Raw genomic sequence first — 15,792 nt, forward strand, 5'->3', positions numbered from 1 at the left:
GAGGAGCTAGTTGTTCCCCGTTTAAGCTGAGTAAGTAATTTATCTACCCTTATTGCTTTATTAGTGCATGTAGTAAGGTGATATATTAAAGTGCAAGCATGTGAAACATACAGTTATTGCATTTACACACACAAGTGCATGTACACACTCGTATACACAAGCTTGTGCATGTGTGTCAGAGAGAGAGAGAGAAAAAGAGAGAGACAATGACGGGGCTAATACAAAAGTAGAGTACATCACATGCAATGAGACAGACGCTTCCATGACAACAGACAGACGCGGTAGTTGCCAAGTTACTGCCAGTGTCTATGGAAATGGCTCTCATCTTGTCTGAATAAGTATTTCATTTTGAAGCTGCATGTTGTATATGCCTCCAGGTTGCTGATTCACTGTAGGTTCACACGCCTGTAGAAGAATCTGAAATGACCCTCTTTGACATTCAATCCACCTCTATTACTGAATTTATGAGCCATTTTCAAATGCATAGGATAAATCAATGAATATAAACATGATTGCAGCAGCAGTCCATAGCCACATGAAATGGCAACTGAAGGCGTAGATGGAAGTAACACCAGCATATAGAGGCATTCAGTTATCAGGACTTGATATCAGTAGCATACATCATATCCTCCTGAGATCCAGCAATTCATTTTTGTCCTCTCTAGTGGACATCAGTTCTTGGTCCGTATCTCTGATCCCATACAAACCCCTGTTGTCCCTTTGAGAGGACATTCTGGGCTTTCACTGATATCATGTGTGGGGGTGTGACCTTGAGAACTTTATCTTGCTGGTTCTTAATTAAATGGCTGCCGTCAAAATTAGTACATTTTATGGAAGTGTGTATGGAAGTGTGTGTCATTATTAATTAACATTTTTGTGAGTTTGATATTCAAATTGTTCCTAGTAAGTGAATATCTCAGGAATAGTGAGTTGAGGACTGTGTAATATTTTTCACAATAAATAAGAGCTAAATAAGAGCTTATCAAGAAATGTCCTCTATAGTGGACACCCGGATGCCGCAACTGTTTTTCAGCTACTGTACCCATTGGCTGTAATGTTAATGTTTTAATATTTACGTTCTAATGACCACTACAGAGGACAATTTTGCACAGACAATAAAAGATAAATAACATGTTTTGGTAATGAGTTTATTTTCCACATCAAAGACTTATGTTATGTAAAAAAAGAAGGACAACATTCTCTGCAGGACTCCACCAATCAGGGCTTTATGGTAGAGTGGCCGGACAGAAGCCACTTCTCAGTAAAAGGCACATGACAGCCCGGTTGGAGTTTGCCAAAAGGCACCTAAAGACTCTCAGACCATGAGAAACAAGATTCTCTGGTCTGATGAAACTAAGATTGAACTCTTTGGCCTGAATGCCAAGCGTCACGTCTAGAGGAAACCTGAAGCCATCCCTACAGGGAAGCATGGTGGTGGCAGCATCATGCTGTGGGAATGTTTTTCAGCGGCAGGGACTGGGAGACTAGTCCGGATCGAGGCAAAGATGAATGGAGCAAAGTAGAGAGATCCTTAATGAAAACCTGCTCCAGAGCACTCAAGACCTCAGACTGGGGTGAAAGTTCACCTTCCAACAGGACAACGACCCTAAGCACACAGCCAAGACAACGCAGGAGTGGCTTCGGGACAAGTATCTGAATGTCCTTGAGTGGCACAGCCAGAGCCCGGACTTGAACCTGATCGAACATCTCTGGTGAGACCTGAAAATAGCTGTGCAGCAACGCTCCCTATCCAACCTGACAGATCTTGAGAGGATCTGCAGAGAAAAATGGGAGAAACTCCCCAAATACAGGTGTGTCAAGCTTATAGCGTCATACCCAAGAAGACACGAGGCTGCAATCGCTGCCAAAGGTTCTTCAACAAAGTACTGAGTAAAGGGTCTGAATACTTATGTAAATGTGATGTCATTTTACTTTTTTATAAATTAACAAAAAATTCTAAAAAAACTGTTTTTGCTTTGTCATTATGGAGTATTGTGAGGGGAAAAAAATAATGTAATCAATTTTAGAGTAGGGCTGTAACCTTATAGAATGTGGAAAAAGTCAAGGGTTCGGAATATTTTCCAAGGCACTGTATACACAGTGTTTACATTAATATGTTAGGGTTATGGCTAGGGTAAGGTAGTTTGGTACCAATATCTTCAGCTAACATTCCACTCCTTGCCAAAGAGACTGGGGTATTATGGTTAGGGTTATGGTTGAGCCAAGGTGTAGACATGAAGCTAGGGTTATGGATAGGGTTAGGGTTGAGCCAGGTTGTAAACATGAAGCTAGGGTTATGATTAGGGTTAGGGTTGAGCCAGGGTGTAGACATGAAGCTAGGTTTAGGGCTAGGGTTACTGTTGAGCTAGGGTGTAGACATGAAGCTTGGGTCAGGGCTAGGGTTAGGGCTAGGGTTGAGCCAGGGTGTAGACATGAAGCTAGGGTTAGGGTTGAGCCAGGGTGTGAACATGAAGCTAGGGTTGGGGTTAAGGCTAGGGTTGGGGTTGAGCCAGGGTGTAGACATGAAGCTAGGGTTGGGGTTAAGGCTAGGGTTGGGGTTGAGCCAGGGTGTGAACATGAAGCTAGGGTTGGGGTTAAGGCTAGGGTTAGGGTTGAGCCAGGGTGTGAACATGAAGCTAGGGTTGGGGTTAAGGCTAGGGTTGGGGTTGAGCCAGGGTGTAGACATGAAGCTAGGGTTGGGGTTGAGTCAGGGTGTAGACATGAAGCTAGGGTTATGGCTAGGGTTAGGGTTGAGCCAGGGTGTGAACATGAAGCTAGGGTTAGGGCTAGGGTTAGGGCTAAGGTTAGGGTTGAGCCAGGGTGTAGACATGAAGTTCGGGTCAGGGCTAGGGTTAGGGCTAAGGTTAGGGTTAGGGTTGAGCCAGGGTGTGAACATGAAGCTAGGGTTGGGGTTAGGGTTGAGTCAGGGTGTGAACATGAAGCTAGGGTTGGGGTTAAGGCTTGGGTTAGGGTTGAACCAGGGTGTGAACATGAAGTTAGGGTTGGGGTTAAGGCTTGGGTTAGGGTTGAGTCAGGGTGTGAACATGAAGCTAGGGTTGGGGTTAAGGCTTGGGTTAGGGTTGAGCCAGGGTGTGAACATGAAGCTAGGGTTAGGGTTGAGTCAGGGTGTGAACATGAAGTTAGGGTTGGGGTTAAGGCTTGGGTTAGGGTTGAGCCAGGGTGTGAACATGAAGCTAGGGTTGGGGTTAAGGCCTGGGTTAGGGTTGAGCCAGGGTGTGAACATGAAGTTAGGGTTGGGGTTAAGGCTTGGGTTAGGGTTGAGCCAGGGTGTGAACATGAAGCTAGGGTTGGGGTTAAGGCTTGGGTTGGGGTTGAGTCAGGGTGTGAACATGAAGCTAGGGTTAGGGTTGAGTCAGGGTGTGAACATGAAGCTAGGGTTGGGGTTAAGGCTTGGGTTAGGGTTGAGCCAGGGTGTGAACATGAAGCTAGGGTTGGGGTTAAGGCTTGGGTTGGGGTTGAGTCAGGGTGTGAACATGAAGCTAGGGTTGGGCTTGAGTCAGGGTGTGAACATAAGACGATAGGAAAGTGTGGAGAGACATGGCAGATGACAGTGAGCGGGGCTCCTCTACCTCTGAATTCCCAATTCAACCCCTGATGATGACAAATTCATGATGCCAAACTAAAGTAATACCATTCCATCACCATTCAAGTTTTGTCAATGGGTGAGATGCAGTATGGATTGACGTGTTGTGGTGTGTGTGTGTTCTTAACCACAGCTGACTTGTTGGTAATAAATAAGCTAACCTGATTCAATGCATTTACAATCTTATTTGACTGGTTGTCATGTGTTGTCAATATATTAAAATAGTTTACAATCAAAGGTTAATGTGAGTTAATCGTGCTACTCATTTTATTGTCATTCATGTCCAGTATGAGGGGTGACAATCAAAACTTGCATCATGATTCCACCTAGTGGTCATTTTAAAGAGCAAGCGGCTCATATTCAATTCTGCACGTCTTTATTTAATCCCAATTTCAGACAAACTGAATAATATGCCAATTGGACCAGCTGTAATCTGAAAGATGAAAAACTATAATTGACCATAAACATTCAACCTACCTTCAAGTAATGACTATTAAAAGTCAGCAAAACAAAAAACATCCAACGAGTAATCTTCACTACAGATTGCTTTGGCTACAATATAGTTCTATCCTACAATCATGTAAAGGGCCGGTTTCCCCGAACCAGCAGCTACAGTACCATACTGTATGAGTCTGGTCACTCTCTCATGTACTCTCCTCTTCCTCCTCCACCCCAGCAGGCAGGTGCTTGTGATGGCGCCCATCATGGCATAAAGGTCACAGCTGGCGGAGGGCCGACAGTCTTCAATGTAGTCCTTCTCCTCCTGGCCCACCTTGCATGGGATCTAGATGCTGGCCACGCGGTTGTCCACCCTGGCATAGAAGTCGCGGGTGATGGAGGTTTCATGGAATCCTGTGAGGCGTCTGATGTTGTCCTGGCCTCCGCAAGGGTCGTACACATGGATGTGCTCGATGTGGTGCTTGCTCAGCTTCTCAATGGCCTGCTCAATATGTCTGTTTGAAGAGGGGAGGGGTTAGGTATTGGACCGAATCTTGTAGTTATACAGCCTTGCAGAAAGAACCTTACAGTGCAATAATGTTTTTACAGTAATACTCACTGCAGCCACCCTTCTTCCCTTAGTGCTAACTTTGGTGTGGCAGCCCGCCCCGTTCCCCTTTAGAACCTTCCTGAAAGACTTGTTATACAGCATTGTAAAAAAAAAAAAAGGTCAAAGTTTACCATGACCTCAGCATTGGTGCCACAGATTCTGAGCCCAGAATAGAGACATGCCTTGTAGTGACACTCCACAATGTCCCTGCCATAGGTATTATTTATTTTGCTCATTTGCACCATATTATTTATATTTGAACTTTGAACTTTCTTCAAACTACAAATCTACCATTCCAGTGTTTTTCTTGCTATACTTTATTTACTTTGCCACCATGGCATTTTTTTGCTTTTACCTCCCTTATCTCACATCATTTGCTCACATTGTATATAGTCTTATTTTTTATTTTTATTTTTTTTCTACTGTATTATTGACTGTATGTTGTTTACTCCATGTGTAACTCTGTGTTGTTGTATGTTGTCGAACTGCTTTGCTTTATCTTGGCCAGGTCGCAATTGTAAATGAGAACTTGTTCTCAACTTGCCTACCTGGTTAAATAAAGGTGAAATAAAAATAAATAAAAATTGTCTGCACCAACCCACAGTAGTATGGACCTGAGAGAGAAAGAGAGAGAGTTAAATGGGACCAAATTCAAAGGCCTATTTGATAACATTATGATTTTATATAGACATATAGATAGAGGTAGATTTAATATATGTAGTACTTGTCCGAGTGCACAAGACCATTTACATTATGAGAATAAACAAGGATACACGGTATACATCAATAGAATCAGTCACCTTGGGGACCTGGGAATCCATTTTGGGGCCAGCCATAAGGGTGACCATCCATCCCTATTAGAGTGTACTCCTGCTCCATTCAAAACTAGGGAGTATAGTCCTTCACCTTCTTACAGCCTGAAAGTATGTTACACTCTGTATAGGAGAGAATAGGCATACTGTAGGGTTCGTTTGATTGACAGGGAAATATTAAACAGTCAAAGCCTACAGGCTGCTGTTTATCTTGACCAAAACCAGTTGGTCTCTGTCAACTGATGTAGAAAAATTATCTTGCAGTAACTTTTTTTTTTTACAAGTAACTGCAGGCAAGCGGTTGTACTTAAGGACCTTACACAGGACCAGTTTGTTGGGTGACAGGGTGAAATGGTCCCTGAACATCAAATCAAATTTTATTAGCCACATGCGCAGTGAAATGCTTGCTTACTTACGAGCCCCTAACCAACAATGCAGTTTAAAAAAAATACAGATAAGAATATGAGATAAAAGTAACAAATAATTAAAGAGCAGCAACGATATAACAATAGGGAGACTATATACAGGGGGGGTACCGATACAGAGTTAATGTGCGGGGGCATCGGTTATTTGAGGTAGTATGTACATGTAGGCAGAGTTATTAAAGTGACTATGCATAGATGACAACAGAGAGTAGCAGTGGTGTAAGAGGGGGTGAGGGGGCACTGAAAATAATCTGGGTAGCCATTTGACTAGATGTTCAGGAGTCTTATGGCTTGGGGGTAGAAGCTGTTTAGAACCCTCTTGGACCTAAACTTGGCGCTCCGGTACCGCTTGCCGTGCGGTAGCAGAGAGAACAGTCTATGACTAGTGTGGCTGGAGTCTTTCACAATTTTTAGGGCCTTTCATCTGACACCGCCTGGTATAGAGGTCCTGGATGGCAGGAAGCTTGGCCCCAGTGATGCACTGGGCCGTTCACACTATCCTCTGTAGTGCCTTGCGGTCGGAGGCTGAGCAGTTGCCATACCAGGCAGTGATGCAACCCGTCAGGATGCTCTCGATGGTGCAGCTGTAGAACCTGAGGATCTGAGGACCCATGCCAAATCTTTTCAGTTTCCTGAGGGGGAACATAGCCACTGGGATCAGGTACCTGTCACTGTTGGATCCCTGGACCTGGTAGGTGCTGGAACCATCAAAGTTCTGCCAATATCAATTCCAACATTAACATCATGGAATATAATGCACTGTACTAGAGACAAAATGTTCTGCAAGATGGGCCTAATGCTTTGGGCTTGATGAAGCAAGCAAAACTTTATTATACATGTCACCTCTGGACAAGTATGCTTTCTTGTCAGGTAAACACTACAAGTCAAAGTCAGAACTTCTTTTTACCTTCCTGCAGAGGTACAAAGGAAAAAACGTTGTTTTGCTGAGTGGGAAGTTTTGGCCACACAGTAAAACCTGTTGACACAGGCACAGTGGTCTGGCAATTTACCTTCTATTCCCAAGGGCTCTCTGTCCAGGGTACGAGTCTTGTTCTTCAGCCACTCCCCGGAGCCACCGATCCAGATGTAGATAACGTGGCACAGGTCCCCCTGAGGGAGGGACAGGTAGTGCTGATGGATGGCCTTGTTTAGATGAGAGCTGACTGACACAGATGCCATGGATTAGAGTCTAAGGGGGTTAAAATGACAGAGAAACAGATACTTGAGAACACATACTGTATAGTGACACATAGTTCAGCAGGTAATTGTCATGGTTGTTTCATCAGACGGAGTCATCAGGTGTTGCACAAGACCATATTTTGTATTGTTATTCATGTTCCGTTCCATTCACTTGTACTCTATGCAAATTAGAATTTAACACATTTTTATTTCACAAAATGTATTTAGATCCCAATCTTTTGACGGGACAAATCCTTTGATCCACCCAAAGCCGGGTGGATTTCTGTTGCTTTCAGCAGCATTTCAACCTTACAGGTCTTTGTGTTTGTCTGAAAACAGCAATGGCTAAACAACAGTAAGACTATAGGTCAACAATCCACCTCTACCTCTGTGTAAACAAACCACTAAAGTCAAATGGGGGATTGTCAGGAGCATAATCAAACAACAAGAAAAAGCCTAAATGCACGACCCCTCTAAAAACAAACAAAACATTCAGAATCTGAATGCTGTGATGGATACGCTATAAAGGGTTACTGTGAATTTTACAGTGGTTTACAGGCAGCTCTGTGGCAAGTAAAATTATGTATTTCATATTACAGAACACCTACTGTAATATAAATATGGTATCAAAGCAAGTAGAGTTCTGTCCTACTATCCAGGTCTGTACCCAAACAATTTGAACTTCTACTTTAAAAAATCCACCTCTCTAAAAACAAGTCTCTCACCGTTGCCGCCTGCTATAGACCACCCTCTGCCCCCAGCTATGCTCTGGACACCACATGTGAACTGATTGCCCCCCATCTATCTTCAGAGCTTGTGCTGCTAGGTGACCTAAACTGGGGCATGCTTAACACCCCAGCCATCCTACAATCTAAGCTTGATGCCCTCAACCTCACACAAATGATCAATGAACGTACCAGGTACCACCGCAAAGCCGTAAACACGGGCACCCTCATAGATATCATCTTAACCAACTTGCCCCCTAAATACACCTCTGCTGTTTTCAACCAAGATCTCAGCAATTACTGCCTCATTGCCTGCATCCGTAATGGGTCAACGGTCAAACGACCTCCACTCATCACTCAAACGCTCCCTGAAACACTTCAGCGAGCAGGCCTTTCTAATCGACCTGGCACGGATATCCTGGAAGGATATTGACCTCATCCCATCAGTAGAGGATAACTGGTTATTTTTTTTAAATGCCTTCCTCACCATCTTAAATAAGCATGCAACATTCAAGAAATTTAGAACCAGGAACAGATATAGCCCTTGGTTCTCTCCAGGCCTGACTGCCCTTAACCAACACAAAAACATCCTGTGGCGTTCTGCATTAGCATCGAACAGCCCCCATGATATGCAACTTTTCAGGGAAGTTAGAAACCAATATACACAGGCAGTTAGAAAAGCCAAAGCTAGCTTTTTCAAGCAGAAATTTGCTTCCTGCAACACAAACTCAAAAAAGTTCTGGGACACTGTAAAGTCCATGGAGAATAAGAACACCTCCTCCCAGCTGCCCACTGCACTGAGGATAGGAAACTCTGTCACCGCCGATAAATCCACTATAATTGAGAATTTCAATAAGCATTTTTCTACGGCTGGCCATGCTTTCCGCTTTCCACCTGGCTACCCCTACCGTGGTCAACAGCACTGCATCCCCCACAGCTACTCGCCCAAGCCTTCCCCATTTCTCCTTCTCCCAAATCCAGTCAGCTGATGTTCTGAAAGAGCTGCAAAATCTGGACCCCTACAAATCAGCCGGGCTAGACAATCTGGGCCCTTTCTTTCTAAAATTATCTGCCGAAATTGTTGCAACCCCTATTACTAGCCTGTTCAACCTCTCTTTCGTGACGTCTGAGATTCCAAAAGATTGGAAAGCAGCTGCGGTCATCCCCCGCTTCAAAGAGGGGGACACTCTTGACCCAAACTGCTACAGACTATCTATCCTACCCTGCCTTTCTAAGGTCTTCGAAAGCCAAGTCAACAAACAGATTACCGACCATTTTGAATCCCACCGCACCTTCTCCGCTATGCAATCTGGTTTCAGAGCTGGTCATGGGTTCACCTCAGCCACGCTCAAGGTCCTAAACGATATCTTAACCGCCATCGATAAGAAACAATACTGTGCAGCCGTATTCATTGACCTGGCCAAGGTTTTCGACTCTGTCAATCACCACATCCTCATCGGCAGACTCAATAGTCTTGGTTTCTCAAATGATTGCCTCACCTGGTTCACCAACTACTTCTCTGATAGAGTTCAGTGTGTCAAATCGGAGGGCCTGTTGTCCGGGCCTATGGCAGTCTCTATGGAGGTGCCACAGGGTTCAATTCTTGGGCCAACTCTCTTCTCTGTATACATCAATGATGTCGCTCTTGCTGCTGGTGAGTCTCTGATCCACTTCTACGCAGACGACATCATTCTGTATACTTCTGGCCCTTCTTTGGACACTGTGTTAACAACCCTCCAGACGAGCTTCAATGCCATACAACTCTCCTTCCGTGGCCTCCAACTGCTCTTAAATACAAATAAAACTAAATGCATGCTCTTCAACCGATCGCTGCCTGCACCTGCCCGCTCGTCCAGCATCACTACTCTGGACGGTCCTGACTTATAATATGTGGACAACTACAAATACCTAGGTGTCTGGTGTCCTTCACTCATGCTGCCAAACATACCCTCGTAAAACTGACCATTCTACCGATCCTCGACTTCGGCGAAGTAATTTACAAAATAGCCTCCAATACCCTACTCAATAAATTGGATGCAGTCTATCACAGTGCCATCCGTTTTGTCACCAAAGCCCCATATACTACCTACCACTGCGACCTGTACGCTCTCGTTGGCTGGCCCTCGCTTCATACTCGTCGCCAAACCCACTGGCTCCAGGTCATCTACAAGACTCTGCTTGGTAAAGTTCCCCCTTATCTCAGCTTGCTGGTCACCATAGCAGCACCCACCTGTAGCACACGCTCCAGCAGGTATATCTCACTGGTCACCCCCAAAGCCAACTCCTCCTTTCGCCGCCTCTCCTTCTAGTTCTCTGCTGCCAATGACTGGAACGAACTACAAAAATCTCTGAAACTGGAAACACTTATCTCCCTCACTAGCTTTAAACACCAGCTGTCAGAGCAGCTCACAGATTACTGCACCTGTACATAGCCCATCTATAATTTAGCCCAAACAACTACCTCTTCCCCTCTTGTGTCAATGGGTCTTCATCGAAAATCTCTTTATCAAAATGTATCATTCGTGAGCACACAACGGTATTTGTGAGTTTTATTTTGTTTATATTGAACAATTTGCTCTACCTGACACCTGGTAAGTTTAGCTGGATGTGCACACATTAAATTAATGTAATGCATGACCTCCCACTGAGCACAGACATCAATTCAACAGCCAGTCCACATTGGTTCAATGTCATTTCAATGAAATGACGTGGAAACAACGTTGATTTAACCAGTGTGTGCCCAGTGGGCGAGGCGTTTCACTTTCTTTTACATCATCCAAACGTCCAACTTCTTCACCTACTGTTTTATGGGTGACGTGAGGAGAGTTGATTCTACTGAAGCAGTGCTCTGGTCTCTCTTCCTGTCAGCCTCAGATCATCCAAGTCGATTGAGACTTCTAAACCCATTTAGAGTTTTTACACAGGTTATGGAAATTAGCTTGTTGTGACATGGAAGAGAGAGGCTCACATGTCCTCTCATCACTGACAGCTGAGCTATCAATCAACTAGTTAAACTGATTTCAAGTTCATTGTCTTACTGTATAACTAATTACACAAACGTTTTCATTAACATCAAAACATCTTAAACTTGTTTCTAAAAAGGCTTCCGTAATCTACATCTGGCTTTGACTAGTTGTCAACTATGTAAGTCTTATGATGTACATTTAACTTTGAGTTGACTACATCCTTCAGTGTTTCACAGGTCCACATCTGTGAAAAAATAAGGTGAGATGCAAAAGCACTGACCAACTCAAATTCACAATGTGATCCTATATGCAAACACCAACAACTATTTCAAATTCTGTTTCATTTGTTGACATCCTACACATGTTAACCCCTAAATGAACACAAAACCCCCTTACAAACATACAGCCAGATTTCGACAAGCATGGACCTTTGAACCAGGAAGACTGAGGCAGCCAAATGCTTCCTTCCCATGAAAAATAAACATGAGCACCCACCTGTGCTGTCGCAGGCGGGCCATCTGCTGAGAGAGGACTAGTGCTGTTTAGTGATCCATGCATTGTATGCAGCTCAGTGCACAAGAGCACACATTACAGGCCAGTACGGAGGACGGCTCCTTATGAAACGCACCTGTTTTCCACTAGGCTGGCTTTCCTGAGACCGACACGGTCTTCTAATGACACTGACTACTGATCTGACATTTGGGGACTGGCCACAGGACAGAAGGGGTGGGTATTTCTGAGTCTGATGTGGCACAATGCTCAACGTCTGCTGACAGAGTCAACGACTACAGGAGGGAGAGATCGGGTGTCTCTCTTGTGTATAATCAGATAATATACTGAGATTGGGAGAGGTGCTATGTAAGCCTAAACTGGATGAGTCATCTTTTGAAAAGTAGGTATGAAGCCACTGAATCCTTCCTCCAATTTTATAAGAAAAGGATGCAAATAAAGTTCTAATGCAATGGTGTTTCAAAGGGAATGCTATGTTTTGCAGGCCATTATCAAAATTGACATGTAACATTCTATCCAATCAAGTCTCTTCTTCTTTTGTATTCGATACAACAGTCCAATATTGTGCTCTTACACAACATATTTGATATATACTGAACAAAAATATTAACGCAACATGTAAAGTGTTGGTCCCATGTTTCATGAGCTGAAATAAAAGATCCCAGAAATGTCCCATACACACAAAAAAATGATTTCTTTCAAATGTTGTGCACAAATGTGTTTAAATCCCTGCTAGTGAATATTTCTCCTTTGGCAAGATAATCCATCCACCTGACAGGTGAGGCATATCAATAAGCTGATTAAACAGCATGATCATTACACAGGTGCACCTTGTGCTGTGGACAATAATGGGATACTCTAAAATGTGCAGTTTTGCCACACAACACAATGCCACAGATGTCTCAAGTTTTTAGCGCAATTGGCATGCTAACTGCATGAGTGTCCAACAGAGCTGTTGCCAGAAAATTGAATGTTCATTTCTATACCATATATGGCTTCCAACATCATTTTAGAGAGTTTGGCAGTACGTCCAACTGGCCTCACAACCGCAGACCACATGTATGGCATCGTGTGGGTTAGCAGTTTGTTGATGTCAATGTTGTGAACAGTGCCCCATGGTGGCAGTGGGGTTATGGTATGGGCAGGGATAAGCTATGGAAAACAAAAACAATTGCATTTTATCGATGGCAATTTGAATGCACAGAGATACCATATCGAGATCCTGAAGCCCATTGTTGTGCCATTCATCTGCCGCCATCACCTCATGTTTCAGCATGATAATGCACAGCCCCCATGTCGCAAGGATCTGTACACAATCCCTGGAAGCTGAAAATGTTCCAGTTCTTCCATGGCCTGCATACTCACCAGACATGTCACCCATTGAGATGCTCTGGATCGACATGTACAATAGCGTGTTCCTGTTCCCACCAATATCCAGCAACTTCGCACAGCCATTGAATAGGAGAGGGACAACATTCCACAGGCCACAATCAACTCAATGTGAAGGAGATGTGTCACGCTGCATGAGGCAAATGGTGGTCACACCAGATACTGACTGGTTTTCTGATTCACGCCCCTACCTTTTTTAAAAAAAGGTATCTGTGACCAAAATATGCATATCTGTATTCCCAGTCAAATCTATAGATTAGGGCCTAATTAATTTTTTTCAATAGGCTGATTTCCTTAAATTAACTGTAACTCAGTAAAATCTCGGAAATTGTTGCATGTTGCATTATTATTTTGTTCAGTATACTTGCTGCTCCATCACAGACAGTCTTTCAATGGTTCATTTCAGAAGTGTGTGTTATACAAATTTTATTAGAGCCACATCCACAGCAAACACACCTGGTGGTCTCTACATAGGTGGGAACATGGCCTGACAAACAGTTCTTATTTTTCTCTTTGAGAAAGAATGAAGTTTCTAAATGAAAAGGACACTTACAATTCCTGGATGGATCTGATGGAATATATAGCATTCTTTTGGAGGTGTGGTCTAAAATACAGATCCTGAAGGGAGGATAACAGCTGATTTGGAATACAAACATCACCAAATAACATGATAAAATAGGACTATGACAATATAGATTAACAAATAAATAGACAAAGTTTCCACACATCCACAGACATTTCCCCATGTTGTACTGTTCGTGGCTGTGTTTACCAAATCCCCATGGACAATGTGCTGCTCAATCACAGCAAAGAGATGCTGCAGCAGATCAAGCTCTTCAAACCTGTCAAAGTTCCAAGTTCAAGACAAGAAGAGGTCTTTCAGTCCAACAATCCACTCTGGGGTTGTGGAATTATCTGAAGTTCTGCTCAACAGATGCTCTCTCCAGCTCAGGCCTTTCTGACAATCCGCCGCCCACTCTTCCCAGCAGCCCTCCTCCAGTCTCGTCCTCTATCTGTCCTGCAAGGCTGGCTACTGACCCGCCAGCTACTAGGGCAAACTCGGGCACTGAGGGGTAGAGAGGAGGGAGTAACAGCTGAATGAATAATGTATTTGTCATGCTGTATTGTAATAACTGCATAATAGCCTGTAATGATGAATATTAGTTATTCAAACACAAAAAAAGTTAATTATAATAGCCATAGTCTACTACCATTGATGCATTTTGTTATTCATCCCATAATAGCATACACATAGCCCTTACCTGGTACTCCACATCGGCCCGGCTCGTTTGCGGGGCTTGGCAGCTTGTCTCCGGTACTGCAACCAGCCGCAGACCAGCTCATGAGCTATCATCATATACAGCAGGAAGATGAGAACAGCGGGATCCATCCCGAACGAACGGTAACGGGCTGCTGTGCAGGTATTCGAAGAGGACGGATGGCGCGAGCCTGGAAAGGAGGTTGTCCAGGGAGCGGGGGCCAGAATCGGTTCGCGCGTGGTATACTCCGTTTATTCTCGAGAGCAATGAAATAATTTGTCCTAATGGAATTGCAACCGAGATTTTCTCGAGTCCTGTTCCTTCCTAATTTGCGCCTAATAACCACCCACATCTATGGGTGTGTGCGCTGTCACTGTGTAGCCTACCCCACCCGTGCTAATCTCACTATAGACTAGGCTACAGCCGAATGATGCCCCCACACCTATCAATACAGTGTGTACCCCAACCATCTTTGTATGAGTTGGTCATCTAATCGAAAACATGCTACTGTGCAAGTGACCATTATGCTTGTAATACTATTGCTAGTGACCATTATGCTTGTAATACTATTGATGCCACCGAAGAGGACAGGGGAGGATGTTGCCGTGGAGACATGGCGGTTGCTAGGGTGGGATGTCGTGTCGTGATTCCCTTGTCCATCTGTTTTTTTTTTTTTTTGATCAATCTCATTTGACCAGGGCAAAGCCATCTGGACTCTTGATCAGGGAGCCAAGAGAAGTAACATGATGCAATTTACTTACCTTATGATTACACATTAGACCCATAATTAGGCTACACATAGATCTGACTGGTTTTAGTTTAATATATCTACCATGTATGTTACTTGTCACAAGATATGCAATAGCCTCATAATCAAATGAATGGTGATATTTATTGTAAAACTGAACTGATGCAATATGGTGCATGACATTTTCTGTTTTAATTAGTAATATTCATCATCACAAAACATACAACTAAGCTACATTTCAATAGCATTTTGCTTGGAAATACATGCTCATCATTATATTTTCCTTTCAGTCTTTTATTTGCCCCAGAACATCAGCACTCTATTTGGAAGCAAATTGCAACAAGGCACCTCTCTATGACAGGTTCTAATATAGGGTATCAAATCCCTTTCTCTGTCTTTGTCTCTCTTACTTGAAGTTTAACCAGCTGTCTTCTATGACTGTTTATAAACAGCTATATAGCATGGCTCTCATATGAATACGCTAGAAGTACAATTTAGCACTGTAGCCAACAGATAGGATTCTGCGACAGACATTTTTGTCAGAGTGTTCTTCATTTCTACTTCATCGAACTCATTATTAGTAGAATTACCATAGCAGAGCAGTGTCTGTCTTGTCTCTGAAGACCGAAGAGGCAATCTCATGCTTTGGCAGCTAGAACTGCATACAGTGAGCCATCTAATCTCATTGACCTCCAACTATCCTGACAGTCCACCAGCAGAAGTCCCAGACTTCAGGACCCAGTCAGTCAAATCTGCAGCTGCTTCATTGATTGCAATGGCACATGGATGAGAGTGAGTGTGTTTGTGTGTAGGGTTTGTGAAGGTGTGCAGTGGATGCTATAGCCATTCACTCACAGTTAGCAAGTCAATTGAAGCTCGCATCCGCTACAAGACCATGGTGCTTGCCTACGGAGCTGTGAGGGGAACGGCACCTCCGTACCTTCAGGCTCTGATCAGGCCCTACACCCAAACAAGGGCACTGCGTTCATCCACCTCTGGCCTGCTCGCCTCCCTACCTCTGAGGAAGTACAGTTCCCGCTCAGCCCAGTCAAAACTGTTCGCTGCTCTGGCACCACAATGGTGGAACAAACTCCCTCACGCCGCCAGGACAGCAGAGTCAATCACCA

At 43.9% G+C, this 15,792-nt stretch overlaps 1 long non-coding RNA gene and 1 pseudogene across 1 annotated transcript; both read right to left on the bottom strand.

Moving 5' to 3' along the window:
• Positions 1-3,967: 3,967 nt before the first annotated feature.
• On the bottom strand, positions 3,968-7,072 carry LOC115202759 (glutamine synthetase-like; annotated as a pseudogene).
• A 5,995-nt stretch (positions 7,073-13,067) lies between these two features.
• LOC115204125 (uncharacterized) lies at positions 13,068-15,617 on the bottom strand. The gene is made up of 2 exons (XR_003880307.1): positions 13,921-15,617; positions 13,068-13,724 (listed from the first exon to the last, which is right to left on the bottom strand). It is a non-coding gene; the product is annotated as an uncharacterized LOC115204125 (long non-coding RNA).
• Between the last annotated feature and the right edge of the window lie 175 nt (positions 15,618-15,792).

Source organism: Salmo trutta, chromosome 12 (genome assembly GCF_901001165.1).
Source record: "Salmo trutta chromosome 12, fSalTru1.1, whole genome shotgun sequence".
Taxonomy (NCBI): domain Eukaryota; kingdom Metazoa; phylum Chordata; class Actinopteri; order Salmoniformes; family Salmonidae; genus Salmo; species Salmo trutta.